The sequence below is a fragment of the Protopterus annectens genome, chromosome 7.part0 (assembly GCF_019279795.1).
Source record: "Protopterus annectens isolate FY-2018-M chromosome 7.part0, PAN1.0, whole genome shotgun sequence".
Taxonomy (NCBI): domain Eukaryota; kingdom Metazoa; phylum Chordata; order Ceratodontiformes; family Protopteridae; genus Protopterus; species Protopterus annectens.
Genome location: NC_056739.1, coordinates 1,797,732,763 through 1,797,753,108, shown reverse-complemented (window position 1 = coordinate 1,797,753,108; position 20,346 = coordinate 1,797,732,763). Strand labels below are relative to the sequence as shown.

Here is a 20,346-nt window from a genome sequence, read left to right as displayed (position 1 = left end):
GTTATACATGAGGGATCAGAGGCAAAACTTAGAGTGGGGGTTCCTCTCCGACAAGTTGTGTCAAGTGGGAAGAAATATAGCTCTATAAATATCTTTATGGGGAATGTCATGCACAACATCATCATGTTTTCTTACATACTGAACACTTTGTTGTACATAGAATGTCTGGATAACATTTATTAACATTACTACCTGCTGTTCTTAAAATATTTGGCGTATACGCTTCCTCCTTACACCGTCGACTGTTGCCAGTAGCTTAACTTCACTGCTGAAGTGTCTCAAACGTGCCTTTCGGCATTCTCCTTAAAACTGCTTTTCACTACATTCCCCATGCTGCCATCTTGGGTTTTACCAGCATACTTTAAATATACACAATTGCTTGTGCATAATCAGTTTTAACCTTAGCACTAGCTTGTACAGAGCTTGTCCTCACAGATGCCAGTCTATAAAACTAGTATATATACATTTTCTAAAGATTTATTACCAGGTATGTTAATCTGGTCTTGAGCTAGAACATTCAGTTCTACTGTGTACTTTTTCCTCTGTCTTTTAAGCCTCCAACCTTGTCTTTCTGATTCTGACTTCCTACTCAGAGAAACATATTTCCCTTTATCTACCTTTTCAAAGTTTATAATACTTACTGGAAAGCTCAGGACTCAAAATCAACTTCTTAAGTAAACTGAAATGTTTGTTTTAGTTTGGGCGGATACCTCCCTTTCACGTCGTCATTCCTTATCTTGCCCTTTTACTGCAAAGATCAAGTCAGAGAGAGAAAAAAACCCAAACATATACGAGTCTTACCTTTTTTCTTGGTGCATACCTGTTACTTAAAATGCATGTTTGACTGTATCCCCTTCTATGCACTGACAGAGTCAAGGAGGACAATGCAGAGCTGTGAGCCTGTCCAGTATGCTCACTTAGTTCAGAAGTGCTCACTCAAGGGCACTGTCCGTCTGTCCAAACAGTTGTCTGGCTCTCTCCGTTCTGTTCTTTTTCCTCTTTTTTCATGTTTTCTCTGTTCTCCCTCTGTTTCAGGATACGCCTCTGTTGCTTTCCTGCTACCTTTTCCTTCTATGGTGCTGTGCTTTTATTTCAGATGGATGTGCACCACCTTCTCATGCATGTTTTCTTTCCCTATACTGCCTACAAAAGGGTATCTCGGAAAACATTTCATCCATCACTGCTCTGTTTTCATTGCGTATAACTGCAATTCAAACTCTGTTCCACACAGTAATCTATACTAGAACTGGAGGCCCATGGGATATAAGCAAATTACACCATAAAGACATCAAGTGTTTCAGTTATATGGCTTCTGAATGTCTATGATTTTTTACTAAGTTTTTGTGAATACTCAGGCCAATAAAGCCAAATTCACTAGTGACTCAGGTGTAGACGGTGGACAAGCTATCCACATGCATATTTCGGCCTTATGACCATGTCAGCAGACCATCAGTGGACTGTTTGGCTATACTTTGGAAACACAGGGTCTTTACACCCAGCTGATGTACATAACCATTAAAGTGTCTGCAAAATAGGGTTTGGCTTTATTGGCCTGAAGGCATCCAAAAAGACTTAAAGGACTTATTACAGGGCGTTTAAGGTATCACACAGTGAAAACTCCAGCTTGGCTAGGTATTTCTTGTTTTTTTTTTCTAACTGATCTGTCTGTGTGACCTCTTTACTTTCTGGTTTGGATACTAATATTAGCACTTTTGTCCGTTTATTGAATCAGACTTCATCAGAAACAAAAATCAACTGCCAAACTCTGATTTATACAAAGCTCTCACTGTCACATTACAAATTTCAACCAATCCTAAGAAATTAATCATTACTAGTCTAAAAACTAAACAAACCTTAATAATAAAATAACATTTTCAATTTTTATAATTATTAAATTCACAAAAATCAAACACTTAGCTGCCCAAATTTTAATAAAATGTTAAATTGAAATCTATGCAGATTGGTGACTTGGTTACTGGTTTTATTTATGCACCAATTGTGTGGGGTAGCACTACTGCATGTGTTGACTGCAGATAATTAGCAGTAATGAAAAAGGAACCAGAGTAGAGTACCGATTGCTCTGTAGTGACAGAAAGGATTAGAACTCTGGCCAGGTATTTTACTTCCCTCAACTGCATTAATGACCCCTCTCTTACTGGTAAACTGCACTTTCTCAATGCTCACCTACTGCTTGGGATTCTCCCCTTCTGATGGCCACTCCTTGTCCTCTTGAGCCTGAGCCTAGTTAACCAGCTTCATCCCACAGGCGTGGCACACAGGTGTTGTGATGCCACTTCACAAAGGTGGTCCCTCCACAACCTATCAGCTTTACAAGTTTCCTATGCAAAGGCATGGAATGTATCCTGACAATGACATCAAAAATTATAGATTAAGCCCCTGGCAGTGTGTCTTTGTTGAGGTTATATCCTGTCTAATGAATCTTGTGAAGTTTGAGAGAATTACTCAGGCTGCAGACTGTGGACAAGCTACACACACACACAGTGTACTTTGACCTCACCAAGGCATTCAATACCATACCATATTACAAATATAATAAGCAAGTGACAGGAGTTTCAAACTGGCCAGTACTTGGTTAGGTGGGTAGGCAACTGGCTTGGGAACAGGACTTCATAGTAGGAATACAGGTTGCAGCCTCTGGACAGCAAGATGGTGACCACTGGAGTTCTGCAGGGATCTGTGTTGGGACCTCTGCTGTTCATCATCTAGTTCTCAGATCTTTACTTATCAAAGGAAGTGCTTTGATTAACAAAATTTGTGGACAATTGTAAGCTAGGAGTCTTCATTAAGTCCAAGTAACATACATGCACCCCAGTAGGAGCTTAGACTTGTGAAAAGCAGATGTATTAAAAATACCCCTAGCTCCTGCTTACAGCATAGCTAACACACTACTTCAAAATGAAAAGGTCATGAGATACCTGGGAATATTGGTGGACAGCTCCTTTACATTTTGTCATCACACTGCAAGATGGTTAGGAAATTGTTTTACCTTTCGCAGATCACAGCAGAAGATATTTCTTCTAAATCAGAATAAACCCTCACCTTGTGCTTTGCATTGATTAGACCCATCACTGAGTACGTACCTTACTAACATTAGGCAATTGGAAAGATTCCTCTCCAAGTTAAGAAGAGTGACACAATGTATAGCTTTCAAAAAGGAGATGTGCAACTAGATGAGTGTCCATAAATTCATTCCTAGTAGGACCACCCTGGCCCACCTTGAAATGAGAAGCAAGGCCCAAGAGTGGCCATTGGCAAAGTGGAAATGGCCTCACAGCTCAGTTGCTTTGTAATGCCTGTGAATGCAGCTGAATATATGGTCAGGCGACCACATGTTCTACCTTGGGTACAACGAATTCTTCCTACACGAACAGCCTCCATCTTACCTTCTACTGATGGTTTCATCTACCATTCAACAAGCTCCCCTTAAAGAAAGCTATTAACTGGGATAAAATACAGACTTCAAAATCATACCTCTATGTACAACTACTTAGAAAGATTTCTGTATAATGTTGGAAATGTTCTACCTTGGGTACAACGAATTCTTCCTACACGAACAGCCTCCATCTTACCTTCTACTGACGGTTTCATCTACCATTCAACAAGCTCCCCTTAAAGAAAGCTATTAACTGGGATAAAATACAGACTTCAAAATCATACCTCTATGTACAACTACTTAGAAAGATTTCTGTATAATGTTGGAAAGATTTTGGGCATGACACAGAATAAGTTACAGCATGGTATAACCTGATCTACGTTTTCCAGTTGACTTATGTGATATAGCTCTGTCATGATCGGTGTAAGAACTGGTTGCTGTGCATCACCTAGTTCTGCCATGAACAGCCTTGCATACATATACTTTCCTCTTTTCCATCTTCACCTGGCCTCGTTGATTAGAAATCATAGCAAAAGTAACCTCACCCTGTGGAATAGACGGATAAAACCATGAATATAACCCAGATGATCTGAATTTAATTAGGAGCTCAATGATCCCAGCAGGGGAGTGTAGGGGGGTATGTAGCAAATGCTGGCTTGCCTACCCTATGGGTAGGGACTGGCGGCCAGTTGGCTAATTCACCATATGTAATTGAAAGCTTAAAAAAGGTCAAACATCCAAACCAAAGATGAGTGCTCGACTTACCTAGCTAGTGCTGGCAGCCCTCATTAGCAAATGAGGGGTGGGGGCAATCACATATAGGGAGAGGGCATAGTAAACTCTTATTGTAACAACAGGCACCCATGTCAGCTGCCAAGGGGGTGACATTGGGGCCTTAAGCAGAAAAAAAACCCTCAAGGCTGCCTGAATAACAGCCTTAGCAACTGGCCCTCGCCGTATGGCAGAATGACTAGCCAACTGATCGCAGATGGATGGTGGTCAGTAAGCAAAAGAAGATACGATGAGATTAAGAAGGGTGTGTTGCAGAGAACTGGACAAAGTCCATTGGAAATGTAACAAAGGGGCTGGTATGAATCTGTACTATATGTATCACAATATGTCAATACAGAAAACATGCACAGTAAAAGGTAATGCCTTAGATCACAATGCTGACAATAAAGTACGATCTAGGGTAACACACACGTGATAAGTTATATCAAAATATATCTAGGGTAACACACACGTGATAAGTTCGAACAAAATATATCTAGGGTAACACAGGTGTGATAAGTTATATCAAAATATATCTAGAGTAACACAAGTGTGAAAAGTTATATCAAAATACATCTAGGGAAGCACACACGTAATATCAAAATATACCTCGGGGTAACACGTGTGATAAGGTATATCAAAATATACCTCGGGTAACACGTGATAAGTTATATCAAAATATATCTAGGGTAACACATGTGATAAGTTATATCAAAATATACCGAGGTGTGGTTTCCTATAATTCCCTATTGCGTCAGAATAATCGTCCATTTGAAAGGAAAAAAAAAACGTACTATATAACTCCCTAATCTGTAGTCTTCCTGACTAATGTTCACTTAAAAGAACAGCTGACTAATTTATCACCTTTCCTAAACTGTTTACCCCAGGGAACATTGTGGTGGTCATGAGCTGGACAGGAAAGGCTAGAATCTATATCTCTAGACAGTCTCCAGCTCATAGTGGGGTACCCCCAAAGGATTCCCTCAAAATCTAAAACATATAAACCCTCCAGTGTGCCCTGAGTTTGCCTTGGGACCTCCTCACAGTAGGTTGTGTCTTGTACACCTTCCATTGGAGGAGCCCAATGTTGACCCTCACAAAATGTCCATACCACCTCAAGTGATTCCTCTTAGCACAGAGGATAAGGGTCTGTGCTCAGAGGTCTTCTGGTACTGATGAGCCCCTCATGTGAAGTAATCCCAACTACACATGGGAAGACATCTCACTTCTGATGCTTGTATCTACAATCTCATCTTTTTTAAGTTGTTGTGTCTTTCGGCTTTTCCCAGTTAGGGGTCACCACAGCGGAATTCCGGTCCGCTAATGACTGGCAGTAGATTTTTACGTGCCAAGTTGCCGGCTCTGACGCACAACCTTCAATGAAGGTATGCCCATTCACGCATGTCTCCACACAGAAGACGCTCTAGCTGAGAGGACAATCTCGTACTGTGAGGTGACAACGTTATCGCAGCACCACAGAATGCAAAACTCCTCTGTTCAGTGACTCAGCCCTCACTACACCACCACAACCAGGAATGACACCTGCTGCACCCCTCTGATCCTCTACCCTCACATTTAAAAGAACACTTTACCTGAGATAACTAGTCTTCCCCACTACCTGCAAAGAGAAACCCACCCTTTTCCAAAGATTTTCTTGCAGGAGCTCCAACTTCCATCCTAACTGCTTAATGAGTAGTAATAAATCATTACACTTGAAGCTCAAAGGGTTAACCCCTCACAACTTCAAAAATTACAAACAGAAGGAGAGGCCAGACACACCCTTACTGAGGCCCTACACCCACCTTCAACATAACCCTCAGTCCTAAAAAAAAGATTTAGTGAGGGCCCTGGGACCTCACATAATTCTACTACCTATAGCAACATATTCCAAGGTATGCAAGTGTTTCACTTTGTGAACCAGTTAGGAGAATTTATAGCAACATATTCCAAGGTATGCAAGTGTTTCACTTTGTGAACCAGTTAGGAGAATTAGAACAAAAGTCATTTTCAGCCTCTATGTAAATCATGAGGGGCACATCACTACCAGAAGACCTCTGAGCACAGACCCTTATCCTCTGCGCTAAGAGGAATCACTTGAGGTGGGTCAACATTAGGCTCCTCCAATGGAAGGTGTACAAGACACAACCTACTGTGAGGAGGTCCCAAGGCAAACACAGGGCACACTGGTGGGTTTATATGTTTTAGATTTTGAGGGAATCCTTTGAGGTACCCCAGTATGAGCTGGAGACTGTCTAGGGATATAGAGTCTAGCCTTTTCACCAAACATTTACAAAACAATATTTATATTCAGGTTACATTACAACAGGCATGCACAGTTCAATAACTGTTCAACTGTACTATCAAAAATACAGTTCAATAGTTATTACACTTGTGCTTTTACATGTACTTTTTTTATACAAGTCACTGCATTACATACAGCACAATGCACATTTACACAGGTTTACTTAGCTGTTTCTCTGTACATCATTATGGTTGCACATTAAACAAGTACAGTGGAATTTTCAGTAAGACAGCTGGTGAACCAGTTCCCTAGGACTAATCTGGCTCCATACAACAACTGCACTTCCGTTTGCTAGGGAGAGCTTTCCGAAAGCACTAGCTTTTTATAATTTTTAGAGCAGAATGCTCCACACAACAGGTGCAATTTTGTATCACGCTCTTTCCATTGTTACTATGCTTACTATGGGGGGGACTTTGTAGCTTTAGGGTGGTTTGACTTCTTAGGTTATACTAGGGACTTTGGACAAGTATCATTTATTTAGTTTTATTTATTAGTAGCATTCTTTTTAAAAGGGCTTGTTAGTTTCCATCATGTGAGTATTTTGTTCTTAGCTGTTAAGGGTAGCAATATTTTTTGGGGAATTTAAGCAGATTACTGGTAGATCACAGTTATAGCATAACAATACTGTTGTGTATGGAAGCTCAAGCTTCAGCAGTGAGAAAGTAATTGATTGCATGGGGTACTTGTAACTACTTACAGCTTTGTCAGCCTGTTGTACCACTTCCCACCTTTACTAAGCCAGATGTACTATCTTTCAACAAAAAAAAAAAAAAAAAAAAAAAAAATACACAACACAATAACAAATACCCCTTACAATGACCAGCACCTTCAGTATTGACCGTTTCTGCTTTGTTCTCATATACTTTGAGTCATTCCAACAGTGAAATTATTTAATATTCACTGCAGTAGCAATCTACTGAAATGGGTCTAGTTTTAACATCTATTTCTGGAAGTTTCCCCTCAGAGGGGGAGCCTGCTCAATGGATTCATGAGGCCCTCAGGTTATTACTTCCACCTCAGGTTATTACTTCCACCTATCAGCAATGTCTCAGTCAAGGCCAACATACTTTCACTCCCTGCTGAGAACAAACTGTGCAATATGCTGCCCTCTCCTGCAATGACACACTCATTTGACAGCATACCGCTCAACATCTTGGCACAAGAATCTGGACAAACCATGAGAATGTGGGGACAAAGGGCCAAAAATAGGTACACATTTGAAATATTGCTCTTATAAACTTAGAAAGTTGCTAGAACAGAATTTGTGTTGGTATACATTTTCGGAAAGACATGGAGCCTGAAACTCAAAGGCATGGCATTACTGAGTGACTTTAATCGTCATATCATAATAGTGATTTATCTGTAAACCAAACAATGTTAAGTTGTCAATCTCGCCTTCATTCTTGCTTGATGGGTTCGGAGCCGATCCCTCGGCTCCAACTCGGCACTTGCTCAGCTCGAGAGTCACTTTTACCAGCTCGAGGCAGCCCCATATCCCATGATGCAAGGCGGTAAGTACCCAGATCTCGTTTGCCGCTTCGCTTAGGAGGTCTTCTTTTTACCAGCTCCTGGTAAGTTGTTCACTTTTGTGATATTTAAGCCCCTTTTTAGTCAAAAACCTTTTATTGATAGTTTTTAAGTTTAATTTATACCTTTTCTGACAGAAATTCCCTGTCTCCTTTAATTTTTTGTTAGTCAATCTTTTCCCTATCCCATCCCCCCCCTGTTAGGGTGTGTGTGTTGGTTTATAGGATACCTTTTGGTATTTTATTTAACTTAATTTTGACTGGTGTGTGTGTGTGTGTTTTTTCGGCACCATGTCAAAGGAGAGGGTCTCAGGTTTTAAGAAGTGTGACTCGTGCTGTCAGAAGATGTCTCTGACAGACGGTCACACTTCTTGCCTGTATTGTCTGGGCCCTCTTCACCTGCAGGACTCCTGTGCTATTTGTCACTCCTTCAGCCAGAGAGTCCTGCAGGAGAGACGGAACAAACTGATTCTTAGGGGCCTTCTTAAGCCGGAGGGCTCTCCGGCTAAGTCGGCTCCACCAAAATCAGTAAAACCTTCCAAGGCCCAGGCTTCTGTATCTAAGCCTGCGGCCTCGGCTCCGACTTCGTACTGAGTCGAGATCGGCTCGGCTGGAGCCGATTCTAGCTTGACAGCCTTCGGCACCGATGGCTATCGGTGCCGAATCTGTATTGACCACTTGATGTCGGCTCCGATCGGCTCCGACACCCATGTGGCACAGGCATCGGTGTCGGCTCCGATCGGCTCCGACACCGTTACTTTGGTGGCTGTATCGGCTCCGGCTGGAGCCGATACATCGAGGCGTCCTGTCGGCTCCGAGGTCGGCTCCGACAGGATCTATTGTATCGGTTCCGATGGCTCATTCCAGGAAGAGGTCGAGGTCTCCTTCCTTGGAGCCGATACTTTCGGCTCCGACTTCACCTCTTCTATCGGAACGGAGCCATCGGAGCCGATCTTCAAGGTCATCCAGGTTGTCAGATCATGACCTAGAGAGAGTGGTCAGTAGATTACTCAAGTCACAGGTACTGGCCCAAATGTTACACAGTCCGTCTCAACAGACGACTGTTGGTCCACACCCCGTTACAGTTCCTCCTTCAACTCTATCCCAGAGCTTGGAGTTGGAGTCTCCGGGAATGGTTACTGCTACGGCTGGAGGACGGATACCCCCTTCTGTTCCTTCAGCCTCTACTCTTATCTCCTCTTCGAGACCTTCCTTAGAGGGATTCGTGGTCGGGCTTCCATGGTCTCCTCCGAGGGGTGAGTGGCATCGGACCCTTGTCCGAACCCGCTCTTCCCCTTGGAGCCTCGGCCTTGGTGAGCTCGGCTCCGACATCTGCCTCGGAGACTTCCCTTTCGGTGGTCCCTGGAGTTCCTAGCTCTTCGGAGCGGGTTCTCTCGGACCTGCCTGGGAGGAGCATTCGAGGTGATGAAGAGTGTACTGGCCACTGGTATCAGTCAGCAGTCTGTTCCCGTAGCTCATCCCTCTATAGTACCTGTTGACATCTCTGCCACTTCTCTTGCTACAGGACCCAGAGATCCTCCGCCTCAGGTTTCCCCATTGGGAATTTCCCCCTCTTCCGAGGATTCTCCTGATGTTTGGGAGATCCTCCTAGGAAGAGGACTTGTAAGAGGAAGCATGTAGACTCCCCGAGTCTGTCACTGGATACTGACTTTGATGAGTCAGAGGGATCCCTAGATCCCCTCTGAGGATGTCTCCTTCTCAGACATCCTAGAACTTCTAAAACAGAGGGAAACTGGCCCACCAACAATCCCTCTGAGGATGAGTCAGTATACCTAGAGGCGTTTGGATCTCGGCCCTCCACCTCCTGGGTATCTCCGCCTTCGACCCCCTTATGCAGGTGATTGCACGAAGGCGTGGCAGCTCCTGACTCTGTAGAGCCAGTCCCTAGGAGGCCTTCAAAATTTATCACTGCCCCGGCGACAAACAATTCCTTACTAAGGGTGTCCCGCTGATGCCATGGTGGTGGCTGCGCCACCAAAAGGAACTTGCAGATCCTTCCGTGCCCGTCCATCCTCCTAATAAGGACTCTAGGACCATGGATAGGTAGTAAGCGGATGTTTTCCTCAGCGACCTTTGCTATGCGCCGCTGAATTACCTATGTCACTTCACCAGACTCCAAAGGGATATCCTGAAGGAGCTGGGAGAAGTAGTTCAGGATCCTACAGCTGCAGGGGCTCAAGAAAAAATTGCTTCTCAGCTAGGAACCCTCAATTCCATTGCAAACTCCTCCATGCGGCTAATATCTTATGCAGCGGATGGAGCGAGTAGAGCCGCAGGCACAGGTGTGGCTCTTAGACGCCAAGCCTGGATGCGGCTATGTGATTTTGCGGATCCCTTTAAGGCGTCCTTCACAAATTCTCCCTTTGATGGGTCAGCTTTGTTTGGCCCTCAGGTGAAGGAAACCTTGACCAGGTGCGAGCAGGACGGCAAGACTCTTTCTGCTGTTGGAGTCCGTTTTTCCACCCCTTCTAGGCCTTATCCCAAAGGACAGAAGGGTGGGAAGATGTGGTTCCGTAAATCCCAAGGAGTCACGCCGGATTCACGTGGTCAGTTTACCCCTAGAGGCAGAGGGTGTAACAATAACAGACGCCGCTCTAGAGGCAGAGGGGTCGAAGAACCAGGGAAACAGGGAGCCTCTCTCTGACAAGCCCTTTCAGCATCCCTGAGGTGTTGCCCGGCTGTCCCTCCTTGGAGGCAGTCGGGGGAAGATTATCACTGTACCCAGAAGCCTGGCATTCCCTCACTCAAGACAGATGGGTACAGTCGATCATATCCAAGGGTTACCTAATTCCTTTCGAGGAAAGTCCTTTCCCCTCAAATTCCCTTCCAGATGTACCACCGGTCTAAGGGACATTGCAGAGTTAGAAATCGCAAAACTACTGCAAAAGAGCCATTCAGCCAGTTACAATAGACCATTCAGAGCCGGAATCTACTCAAGGTTCTTTTGGTCCCCAAAAGACGGGAGACTGGAGACCAATATTGGATCTCAGCAGACCCAACAAGTCTGTCAGGAAGGCAAGATTCCGAATGGTCACTCTTCAGTCAATTCTGCCCTTCTTACAGAAGGACAACTGGATGTGCTCAATAGATCTTCAGGATGCGTACTATCACATCAAAATTCACAGACGCTCCAGGAGATTTCTCCGCCGGCTGGGGTCCAGTCATTTCCAGTTCAGAGCCCTGCCCTTTGGTCTCACTACAGCCCCCAGAGTGTTCACCAAATGCATGGCAGTGGTCACGGCTCACCTGAGACGTCAAGGATTCCAGGTGTTTCCGTATCTCGACGACTGGCTCCTGTCAGCCACCACCAGGCATCAGCTTATACAAGCCAGGGATTACACAATAGACCTTTGTTCTCATTTGGGCATCTCAATCAACTTCGAAAAGTCATCCTTATCGCCCTGCCAGTCTATTACCTTCATAGGCGCAAACTTAAACACTGTTCGGATGTCAGCTACCCTTACAGAACAAAGAGTTTCAGACATTCAGACTCGTGTCAGGATCATTCTGGCCAGCAAGAAAATACAGGCCAGAATGGTTCTAAAGGTATTAGGTCTCATGGCTGCGGCCATTACTCTTCTTCCCCTGGCTCGATTCTACATGCGCCTTCTTCAGTGGATGCTGTTCACACAGTGGTCATACCAGCAACTTCCAATGCGTCACCAGATTCTGGTGACACAGACATGCAAAGAGCATCTTGCTTGGTGGATCACATCGTCTCAGGTTCACCAAGGCAGGTGTTTTGTACCTCCGTCCCCGATAGCCACTGTCACCACGGATGCCTCCCTGATCGGGTGGGGGGGTCATTATCAGGGCAGGATGGTTCATGGGACGTGGCAACCGTTCGAGTACCATCTGCACATAAATGTCCTGGAGATGAGAGCAGTGCTTTTAACGTTGCAAGCCCTCAACGACTTTCTTCCCGTAGGGACAATTGCAGTCCACACAGACAACATGTCTGTAGTTTGGTATATCAACAAACAGGGCGGAACCAAGTCCTACCCCTTGTGTCGAGAAGCTCTCAGACTTTGGCAATGGGCGATCTCCTCTCATCGGTTTCTGGTAGCAACGCATATCCCTGGGAAAACCAACATTATAGCGGACAGATTGAGCAGAGCTATCCTCATGCCTCATGAGTGGTCTCTCAAGCAATCTATAGCGGAAGAGATTTTTCTGGAATGGGGTCGTCCATGTTGCGATCTTTTTGCTACTCCCCAAAACAGCAAATGTCCAGACTTCTTCAGCCTCTTCCCTCTATCAGGCCATCCCCCCAGAGACGCTCTGACCCAGGATTGGCCCCATGGACTTCTTTATGCCTTCCCTCCATTTCCTCTGATCCCTCAGGTGATCCAGAAAGCTACCGTTTTGAGAGCCAAATTGATTCTCATTGCCCCTTACTGGCCTCGACAAGTTTGGTTCCCGTTCCTCCATCATCACCTTTTGGTGCAGCCGTGGCATCTGGACCCAGTGCCAGATCTTCTGATTCACCAATCCGGTCAGCTGCACCGGTCAATCCCTTCTCTCAACCTCACAGCATGGTTGCTCCACTTCCTTCCTTAGCCAGGCTTCCTTTGATCTCTAACCCAGTTAGAGACATCATAGTAGCTTCACTAAAATCCTCTACCAGGAGGATTTACACAAGCAAATGGAAACGTTTCTCTTACTGGGCTAAGGCCCAAAATATTGATCCTTTTACTGCCCCTGTTCAGGCAGTTCTGGACTTCTTAGCAGAGATTTTTCATGCAGGCTCCTCTTCTTCCACAGTCAGAGTTCAATTGGCTGCTATTTCCAGTTTTCATGTCGGGATAGCAGATCATAATATTATGTCCCATAGGCTCTGCAGGGCCTTCTTGAAAGGAATTTTCCTACTAAAACCTCCAATCAGGAATCCTCCTCCTCAGTGGGATCTAAATTTAGTGCTGACATCCTTGATTCTTCCCCTTCGAGCCAGCTGTTTCTTGTTCCCTGAAATATCTTTCTTGGAAAACGTTATTTCTAGTGGCTATTACATCTGCCAGGAGGGTGTCTGAACTTCATGCTCTTTCGGTTCGACCCCCCTATTTGGTTTTTCACAAAGACAGAGTATCTTTGAGAACTAACCCAACCTTTTTACCTAAGGTCGCTTCAAAGAACAATTTGAATCAATCCATTGATCTCCGGTATTTTTCCTAACTATTCAGACAGAGCTGAACAAAAGCTACATTATCTTGATGTCCATCGTCAACTTAGATATTATTTGGACAGAACAAAAAAATTTAGAAAATCTGATCAACTTTTTGTTTCCTATGTGGATAATAAAAAAGGCCTTCCTGTTTCTAAAGTGACTTTGTCCAGATGGCTTTCTTCGGTCATCACTGAAATTCATACGCTCAGGGGAAAACAGTTGTGCTCAAAACCTAAAGCACATTCAACTAGGAGTTTAGCTACTTCTACAGCTTTTCAAGCTAGACTTCCTTTGGACACTATTTGTGCAGCGGCCACTTGGGCTACTCCTCACACTTTTGTTTCCCATTACAAATTGGACTTGGCCTCCAGGGACAGAGCCAGTTTTGGCTCTACAGTCCTCAAGAGTTTGTTCCATTGAGCCACCCAGGATAGAGGTGCTAGGGACGCGGTCCCATCAAGCAAGAATGAAGGCGAGATTGACAACTTAACATTAAGAAGTTATGTACCTACCATAACGTTCCATGTTAGTTGTCTTCTCGCCTTCTTACTTGCGACCCTCCCTCCTTCTCCCTGGCCTGGACAGACCTTGTATAAGAAACTATTATGCTAAAGACCATTCAGACCTGGTCCTTTTTCCATCTGTAAGTTTCTTCTTCCTTTGGGAAGTATTTCATGCTTGGTGTTATTGCCCTTTGTCAACAAACGAGATCTGGGTACTTACCGCCTTGCATCATGGGATATGGGGCTGCCTCGAGCTGGTAAAAGTGACTCTCGAGCTTAGCAAGTGCCGAGTCGGAGCCGAGGGATCGGCTCCGAACCCATCAAGCAAGAAAGAAGGCGAGAGAAGACAACTAACATGGAACGTTATGGTAGGTACATAACTTCTTATTTTATGAGGAACAGGCCAAAAATAAGAGGCAAAATTATGGACATTCTGCAAAAATCTGGAGAACTGAGAGTAAGTTTGACAGATTTGGCCAGTTTCTATTCTAGCATTCTCTATGGCCTCACCAAACCTCCCCAAACCTGGGCCTTTAACTAACTGCTGCAGCTGCTGCCTCCCTGGCTTGCTTGTACTTATCAAACTCAGAACAAAATAACTGTACAGACACTGGACATCTTGGACTTAACACCATGGCAATTATCAACCATCTTCTGCATACGCCTTGCAATCACTTCGGCTGATGAGGTCTTAAACAAGTTCTGTTTAGATTCTGTGTCCCTGATTTCTCTAAGCATACAGAAGAGGAGGTCTTTTGAAAGAGGGAATCAAACGTATCCCGCACGGAGCCCTCAACTAGGGATTTCCAGGATACCCTCATTACATGTTTGGATTTTTGGGTCTGTCAGGCCAAAGCTCCAGCCACCTGGCTAAACACGCCATAAATAGATGGCTCAGCACATCTCCCGACTCAAAGTGTTGATAATGGGTATCCTCAGCTCTGATGACATTACAAGGTTTATACTTGCCCTTGGGTCCATGGTGCTCTGCTAGCAGGGATACTCATGACTATTACATTTTAACATTGTCCATAATAAGCATAATATACAAGTAGAACAGATTCCATTGTCCATAATAAGCATAATATACAAGTAGAACAGATTCCAAAGGAGCAATTCCCCACTTAAAAGTTTAGTTCAGGGAAGTCACTCCTTACACTTGCATCCCTCAATATATCTCACATCTAGGATCCTCCATTACTCCCTCCCTTTGATGCCGTCACTATGGTAATTAAAACACTTCCACTGTAGAGTGTATTTCATACAGACAAATGTTAGGAATGCTGGCATTTGAGTGTTGAAGTCTTCCAGCAGAACTCTGGAATTCTATACCCCAGTGAACATTGCACATGTCTCCTAGGTGGCTACATACTCCCAAACTGCTGTTAGGTGCATCCACCAATGTTCCTTTCTGCAACTTGCAATCACACTGTTGTTTCTTGGGACAAAACCCAACAGAATAGTACCCATCCAGAGGGACTTGTGATTACCCCACTACCAACTCTACTGCAGCTTTACTCCAGAGTAGGAAGAGAGACATCCCTACTCACAAGGTGTGGGTCCAGAACCAAGTCTGGTGTAGAGGGAAACCTAACTAAATCTAGATGGTACTTTTAAATTCCTGTACAGTCTCTGGCTCCCTTCCCAGCAGAGCCATTTTCCATTGCTGGCATCAAGCCTTTTGCAACACATCTTCCCACTGTCTGCAGCTTCACTGGCATCAGCCTTGCACCTTTCCCTCCTTCCCTTCCCTTCTTTTGTGGGTGAAGACCCACATTCAGCAACTCTATACAGCTTTGCTGACTGATCTAGTTTGCATGGGTTACCTATGCCACCAGGTGTTCACCAGTGAACACTACCATAAGACCTGGCATCAGGCTCAGATTCTTTAAATGAGCCATAGGGGTGGGGGGTGGGGCAAGCATTCTACAGCACTGATCAGTTTTGAAATATTTTTTTTTCACAAGTTCTGAAACTCTTTAGGTAATACAAGGCAAACCTTATTTTACTTTTCCAATGAGAAGTTCTGAAACGCTTTAGGTAATACAAGGCAAACCTTATTTTACTTTTCCAATGAGAAGTCTCCCAGAAATCAAATATTAAAAGTATTAAAGCTCCTCTGTCATTGTTAGATTACCACCAATAAGCTTTCCAGCTAAAGCAACCTTATTCATTGCCCTGGTTATGCATAGACACAACTACAAACTTTCATCTCTAGAATACGAAACACTGCCTCTCAGTGTGGAGTAAATGGACAAAAGTTGGAACAGCTAACAAACAACTAACAAGCTTAAATGATGATTAAAATATATTCCTTTATACTTAACAGGGATTTCTTTAATGAATTAATATGTCTGAATATTATTTACTATAATTATTTAGTAACTGGGTAGGTGAACTGGTCCAGGGACCTTTTTCAGCTGTGTCCTGATTCTGGCAAATCAGTGAGGACTGAAGTCACTAAATAATGACATACATTTGAGTTTCAGACTTCATATCCTTCATAAATTGTATACCAACACAAATACTGTTTTTCTGGTGACTTCCTAAGTACTTTGAGGGGTGGATGAATGAAGAGAATGAGAGAGAGAAGGTTGGATGATGTGGGGATAGTGAATCAGGAAGTGCAATGGATTAGCAAGGAGGAAGGAAGGACAGCTATGAAGAGGATGAAGAATATAAAGGCTGTTGGTCCAGATGAGATGACATACCTGTGGAAGCATGGCAGTGTTTGGATGGCAGTGGAGTTTTTATCCAGATTGTTTACAAAAATCTTGGAAAGTGAGAGGATGCCCGAGGAGTGGAGATGTAGTGCATTGGTACCGATTTTTAATAGTGGAAGCTAGGTTAAGAAGGGAGGTGATGATTAGTGATCAGCAGTATGGTTTTATACCAGGAAAGAGCACTGCAGACGCTATATTTGCTCTGAGGGTGTTGATGGAGAAGTATACAGAAGGTCAGAAGGAGTTGCATTGTGTCTTTGTGGACTTAGAGAAAGCGTATGACAGTAGACAGTTGTGGTATTGTATGAGGAAGTTGGGAGTGGCAGAGAAGTATGTAAGAGTGGTACATTACATGTACAAGGTCAGTGTGACAATAGTGAGGTATGCAGTAGGAGTGACAGATGCATTCAAGGTGGAGGTGGGATTACATCAGCTCTGAGCCCTTTCTTATTTACAATGGCGATGGACAGGTTGACAGACGAGATCAGACCACAGTCTCAGTGGACTATAATGTTCGAGAATGACATTGTAATTTGTAGCGAGTAGAGAACAGGTTGAGGAAACCTTGGAGAGGTGGGGATATGCTCTAGACAGGATAGGAATGAAGGTTAGCAGGAATAAGGCAGAATATGTGTGTATGAATGAGAGGGAGGACAGAGGAATGGCAAGGATTCAGGAAGTAGAACTGGCAAAGGTGAACAAGTTTAAATACTTGGGAACCAACAGTTCAGAGTAATGGTGAGTGTGGAAGAGAGGTGAAGAAGAGTGTGCATGCAGGGTGAAGCGGGTGGAGAATGTCAGGAATGATTTGTGACAGACGAGTACCAGTAAGAGTGAAAGGGAAGGTCTACAAGAGGGTAGTGAGACCAGCTATGTTATATGGGCAGCTAAGGAGGGATGCTGGGTATATTGGGAGAAGGATGCTAAGGATGGAGCCGACAGGTAAGAGGAACGGGAACAGATGATCCGCTGTGGTGAACCCCAACAGCAGGAGCCGAAAGAAAATGAAGAAGTGACTTTTCTAAGTCACCAAGAGCAATATTTAAAATGTCTTCCTCTTTTTCCTCCTTTGTCCCTCCAATATTTTATGCTTTGTCCAGATTTTTTGTTAGGAGGTGGAGAGGTACGAGTGACAAGAATGTGACTGCAGTTTTGCTGCCTTCACTACTATAGACTAGCATTGCATCCCTCTTTTCCAAGGCTTAAGAAAGGTAATGATCTGTCTTGCTAAAGTTGGCCATGAGAGGGTTACCATTTTCTGGGCCTAACCCAGACTTGTCATGATGATGCAGCCTGGCAGAGCCAAACGGATGTCCCCAGGCCACACAATGAACATCATATACCTAGTGCTGCAATAGAATGGACACCCCCCCCCCACCACTGTGGGTGAGCCAGCATTTATACCTTCTCCCCTCCTTCTTGGCTCCATACGTACCAGCTCACCTATCAACCCTGGATTGTCTGCAGAGTCAGGACGTTTTCCCTCCATGCCAGAGAACCAATCCTTGAGTGCAGGAGTTGTACAAAACAAACTCTACAACTTGGTGCAGAAATTTGTGCGTGGGGGGCAGTGTTTGTGTGTGTACTGTTGTGTGACTAACAAAACACCTTTTTTCCTGGAAAATAATCTGATTATTCATAAAAAGACTAAGCTGCAAAAGCATAAAAAAACTCAAGTTCAGTCATCTCCTGACCTGTGCCTATGGCCATTTACATAGCACACACATTCATTTTTCTCTCTCTCTTCCTCCTTCCATCCCTGCTGGAAAAGTACTTTGTGTACCTATATTTTTTTCTGAAGAAAAACTTCCATAAGTTGATTCACTTCTTTCTGTATTCATGTATGTGCTACAAAAATCTCAGATCTATACTCCTGAACAAGTTTGCTATGAGTAATCATATCAAAACGACTTGAATATTTCAAGCACAGCAGCACTTGCTGCTTTTTTCCTCCACAATGAGTAGGAAGAGCAATAAACAGTTTAAAATTCTGCAAACTAAACCAGAGTCCATAGCTCTGTGCTATACTACTTTCTGAGAGGTACCACTTGCTTCTGCTCTGGCAATGCATCCTCTGACTTTTCCTCATGTATGCAGACACTGCCCCATGGTTTCTGAAATACACATCGAAAAATATTTCACTAGATCAGTTCAAACCATTTAACGTGCTTTTCTGAAACCTTTATCAAAGTATCATGAGTAAAGCCAAGCTCTAAAGAATGTAAATATTCTGTGAGACAGTGATTTGTAATAATTTATTAGCAGACTAAATATTTTAATATGCATACTGTTGTGAGTTTACTCTTACCCACCTACATACATACATACACATTCTTAATTCAATGATACTTGACTGCAAATCTTGGAATTCACTGTCTATCATGGAGCTGGATATGGGGGGGGGGGGGGGTAGAAACAAAGTTACCATTCATTACATCTGCATATCAGCCATTTCTGCATTTTGAATTGCAACCCCACCCCCAACTTACATCCTAGACTAATTTGAATTAAAGGCCAAATCACTACTACACAGCAAAATATGCAATGCACAGAGAAACAAGACTGGCATTTACTCATGGTGGTTATGGGATGGTAACAATTTTAATCTAATTATTCTGTGCAATTTTCTAAGTAAGCCATACTGGTTTAGGACAAATCTAATGCCACAGCTCTGCCCTTTGTATTTAACAGTCACAAAAAAGCTCATAACATCCACAACAAGCATCTGTGCAATTTGGTGTCATATGTCAAGCTGTAATGTAACAGTGTGAGCTCCGACTCAACTTATTATCCTGTCTTTACAGTTTCTCACACAGACAAGCAAACTGCCAAGTTTAGGAAGAAAATTCAAAAACACATAAGCACAGACTATGAAAATAAATTATCTTTCAGAAAATTAAATCAGCATTCACATTGCAAGAATTAAGCAGGTAGTACTATGAATATGACAAAACAGGAAAACAGCTTCTTGTTAAAAATATATATTTTTTTTAAGTAAAGGAAACAGAAAGAGTCTTACCAAAACCACGAGTTACAGAAGTACACCTGTTTAATGTGTAACCTTGGGTGACAATACAAATGCTTAGGTAGAGAAAAAAGGGGCGTGTTGTTCAAAGGTCAACTTTTCGTAAAGTCGTTAATAAACTAATGAGTGTAACACAGAGGTGTGCTCTGTTTAAAGGGAAGGTATTTTACTTGTTTATCCGGAGACTTGACTTACTCTCTCAAATCTGTAATTTTGTGATTGCATGTTTATGTATGGTGCGATCTTTATATTAGATTTATCTAGCTAGATCCACTACAACTTTTATTTACATCGATAAACAAGATTTCTTTAAATATGTCCCCATCAGCACAGCACACAGTGCAGTAATAAACTTAGATTTAAAAGGAATATTGTTAATAAAAGAAATTGTAACTCTATATGCAGTGCTTGGATAAAACTACATAGTTCAGTTATTATTATGAAGTTTATGCTTCACACCCTCGTTCACCAGAGAAATTATTTTTAGAGTGCCTTGGAAAGAAAATATTTGTCTAATTACTGCATATTCATAAACAAAGCTCCTTGTAGAAAACTACTGATATCGAAGTCTTCAGCCCAGTTCTCCTGGGTACAGACATGCTGCATGCTTCGTTCCGTTTCTGTTTTTGTCTCTTCTCTCATTCTTCCTCTCACTTTCTCTATCTATGTTTGTGTCTTTCGGCTTCTCCCGGTTAAGGGTCGCCACAGCGGAAATCCGGTCCGCTAATGATTGGCAGTAAATTTTTACATGCTGGCTTGCCGGGCCTAACGCACAACCTTCAACGAAGGAACGCCCGTTCACGCATGTCGCTGCACAGAAGACGCTCGAACCGAGAATCGAACGGACAACGTCTAACTGTGATATATATATATATATCCAATATTGACTACAATAATATCGACCACAAAAAGTGGAA

General features: G+C 43.3%; 1 protein-coding gene across 1 annotated transcript in view; it reads right to left on the bottom strand.

Annotated features, from left to right (window-relative positions):
* LOC122807242 (transgelin-2-like) overlaps nt 1-19,503 on the bottom strand; it is a 391,792-nt gene extending 372,289 nt beyond the window's left edge. The window contains exon 1 of the mRNA XM_044078328.1: nt 19,424-19,503. The gene's annotated coding sequence lies outside the window, so the exon portion shown is untranslated. The remainder of the gene's footprint in view (nt 1-19,423) is intronic.
* Nucleotides 19,504-20,346: the final 843 nt, after the last annotated feature.